A 4,196-nucleotide genomic window follows, 5' to 3' on the forward strand; every position below is an offset into this window, starting at 1 on the left:
ACCGGGGCACGAACCCGCGTCCCCTGCATCGGCAGGCGGGCTCCCAACCACTGCACCACCAGGGAAGCCCTGCTCCATATTTTTATTTTGGTAGGTCTGTGTTGCTCCAGACCTCCCCATTTAGCATAGCTACTTGTTTGTACTTTGCAAGATGTGAGCTCTATCCACTCTTTTCCTTCTTCACCAAAAAGATTAAAAATAATTACAATCATACACTCAAGAGAAGGTGAATCTATCTTAAGAAATATATTTGGTCGTTTTTTATCCAACTTGTAATGTTAGCAAACCCTATAATTCAGGTATTTTTCCTCCATATCCTTCAATGGTCAAATTAGTCCTCATCAAATCCAGGTTTCCTGGAATTACAATGAATCCTGCAATTCCTGAAACACTTGAATATATTGTCGTTCTTAAATACACTGAGATATAGGACCTATGATTGATCTTTTAATACATTTAAAGGGAAGAGATAGTGGAATTATTAGGCCAAGGCTCTTTAAATTCAGAGAGATGAGAATACATTTTAAATGTTTTAAATAAGATTTAAACATTAAACAGTGATATTTTAAAAATAAAATTTTAAATATCCAGCTTAATGTTTCAGTACAGAAAGAACTTCACCCTTAAGATTTTTGACTTCCTTACACTGATGTTAACTCTCCTTTCTCAGTCCCAGAACTTTGGACTGTTTGGGTAAACAGTTACCAGATGCTGGTTCCGATTGTAGCACCTCAGTAGGAGCTTATGGTTCCTGAGTATCACTGTTCCAGTGCTGCCTCAATATCCTTTGTAACCTTATCAGATCAACACTAGGCTTACTGAGGATTTGAAGTGCTAGTATTGCAAAACCAATTTGCCATATCCAGCCATGTTGTCTCCATTCAGACCAGGTGACTGACATGTAAACAGGGCAAGAAAAACAGACTACTTGAAGTCTTTCTCATTATCATTCTCTAGAGTAGCCCTGTCTCAGCCAAAAGCTATATATAGACGATGACGGTACTCTGGTAAGAGTAAAGAAGCCAATTTCTTTGCATTTCAATGGGAATCTAATTATATCGGTGATTGAGGAAACCTGCTGATCTAGCTAGCAGTACAGGGATCCTCCTTACTGACTTCCCTGACTCTTTTTGTAGTTTTCTTTGGCTGAGGTGTCCCCACACACCCCCAAGTTTGGGTTATCATAATCTCCAATTACTTATTTTCCATAAGGAGAATAAGTATATAACGTACTAATTTCCTCCAGTGTATCCAACTCTTACAGAGCCATATTTAGGGGAGTGTCCTTACCAACAATCACTTGGGCCCTAGTAACAGATTTTCTTGAGGTGTGGCTGTCCATTAAAACTAGTCCTCGATAGTTATGATTCAGTATCTGGTTTAAGTGAGGCAAACAAATTTCTATGGATACGACCTGGTTGCTTCTTCTCCCTCTTAAGGGGATTTGCTTATCTATCTCACTTGTAATTGTATCTGACAACAACTTTTCCTTTCCCATTAAGGCATCAAGAGATAGACTTCATTATTCTCCATCAGAGATATACTAAGATAACAAGTATGGAAAAATTATCATGATAAAGCATAGAATGTTAAGGCAAAAGAACATCACATGTGTTTGTCCCATACCCTGGCTATATCTTACATAAATCACCCTTATCTTGAGGAAATAGAATGACCTAGTCCATGCTTTCTTAACTATTTTTTAGCAGTTTACTAAGTCCATGTGCTCAGAATTGAAGGAAGAAATATAACATGCCAGATGGCCAGGAAAATCCCGTTGGTTTGGTAAGGCAGGGTTATAAGGTCCCCTAGGTTGCTGGGAGCCTAATTCCTCAGTTTCTCCACTACAATACCTGAACCAAGTAATAAACAGAATAAGAGCCAAGACTGAGTCTAAATTCATTACCTTCTTTGTTGCTCGCAAAGTTGAATTGGAGGGTGTAGCACTGATCTGCAGTCAACATGGGGGCTTCCTACTACTTTCTCTCAAGTCTAGATCCGGGACCCACATATGGGTAGAAGTGAAACTACAGAGCATCTTGGGCACATTCAGGCATCAAGACCCAAAGGAGACAGAGGTTATATTTTGTCTCAACTCAGGAACAAAGAAATCTACCAGGCTGGACCACAATTTTCAACAAGCCAACTCCACCCACTGAGAATCAGGCTGTTGTCAAGATTGTGTGCTCCTCTTGATGGAGAGAAAATAATGAAGAGAGTGGAGAGGGGGATCAGAAGCATTTCACCAATACTGATTCCTCTGGGCAGTGGAATGGGAACTCTCTCCCATGTATGGAGATGTGAGATGCACAGCACTAAACCATCTTCTGTAACAAAAGTAGAACATAGCAGAGTGTCAGAAGCCAAGGAGTTAAGAAAGTGGAGTATCAAGTTGTTTGAGGTGCAACCTCTGAGGAATACAAAGACAAATGATACTCAGTACCTTACTGCCCATTACCAATGCCATGAAATAATGCTCACAAATACATCAGAGACCAGTTCTGCTCGATGTTGGCAGCATGCCTACTAACTTCAAAGAAAGGTTCTATAACAGGTGGCCATTGCCAAATCTGGACAAAAGAAGTCTTGTTAATGGTGTTTGGGGATTTTTTTTTTCTAGGCACAGTATTAGTTTATTTTGTTCTCGTTGTTTGAATTTGAATAGCTTTAAGTAAGGCATGTTTCTCTACTGTCTCAGTCACCATCACTTCCTATTATCTAGACCAAGCCTGATCCACCAATATATGTACTTGTCAAATTTCTATAGGCATTTGAGCTAGTGACCCTTTGCCTTTAACAGGGCATCCTGCTATGACAAAAACTTTCACCCATTCATATAATAAAATTTGCTTTGTTTTCCTTATTGAAGGAAGAGTTTACTTACTGACTGAAGAATTCTATTACTGTATTCAATTTTATCTTAATATTATTCATGAATCAGTCATAACTCAATGTGTGGTTCCATTTTATGTGGTAGATGCATATTGTTTCATTTAAGAAAGGCCTAACCTGACTCTTCCTCTGAGAAAAATGATACTCAGTACCTTACTGCCCATTATCAATGCCATGAAATAATGCTCACAAATTACAAAGAATTACTGTCATTTTTTTTCTAGTTTCTGCAAAAGAAAAGTCAGTTATTTGGGACTCAAACATCACCTTCCTTTACCATGAAATGTCATGACTCACACAGGATGTGCTAGTCAAATCCTCCTTTCAACACATATTTAATGTACGGTTATTGTTTGGGGCACTGCTATCAGTGATAAAAGTACATAATTTTAACATATTTCCTTCTTTTAACTGCAGACATTTGCCAGTGTCAACCCAAATTTAAAATGAAAGTGTTGGTCATCCTATGATTGACATGCAAGATAAGTGAAAATGATCGATGGGACAGTATCAAAAGCATAATTATTCCAGGCATCACACTAGTTCACTTTTACAATTTTGGTTCTGGTTTCTGTCCTATTAGTAACAAAAAGAATGAAATGACACTTTAAAAAAATGCCCTTAAAGTAGGACATTAAAAGTGCCTTAAAAAAAAAAATCTTAGGAGGGCAGCTATTTGTAAAGCTCACGTGGTGAACTTTGAGGGCCAGAGTAGGGAAGGTCAGGGAAGAGACGATATCTTAGTCATGAAATGCAAGTAAAAAACTCCATACAAAATTGTTTGAATAACGTACTGTATTATATAGTTGAAAGTCTATCTACTAAGAGAGTAGATCTTAAAAGTTCTCACCACAAGGAAAAAAAAATGTGTAACTATTTGTGGTGATGGATGTTAACTAGACTTACTGTGGTGATCATTTCACAATATATACAAATATTGAATTTTATTTTGTATACCTGAAACTAATATAATGTTATATATCAATTATATCTCAATAAAAAAACAAAGAGGGCATTTATTGTAAGACTTCATGAGTTTTGGATAGATCTTCAAAACAAAACACAAGGCACTGACTTCCTCTTTCTCTCTTCTTGGTCTTTGCCTCTCTTTCTGCTTGTTCCCTTATTTGATCCTTATCTTTACAAATTGACTTTTTTGTGTGTTTTCCCATGCATGTCCTTTTTCAGGTCAAGACCTATCAGAGGCTCTTGCTTCCAAATTCCAATGCCATATTCCTCCAAAACAGAATCTTTGGTTCATTTGAGTCAAGGATCTGCATCTGCCCCTGATTTATGGTTCAGCA

The sequence above is a fragment of the Lipotes vexillifer genome, unplaced genomic scaffold, assembly GCF_000442215.2.
Source record: "Lipotes vexillifer unplaced genomic scaffold, Lipotes_vexillifer_v1.1 scaffold91, whole genome shotgun sequence".
NCBI lineage: Eukaryota > Metazoa > Chordata > Mammalia > Artiodactyla > Lipotidae > Lipotes > Lipotes vexillifer.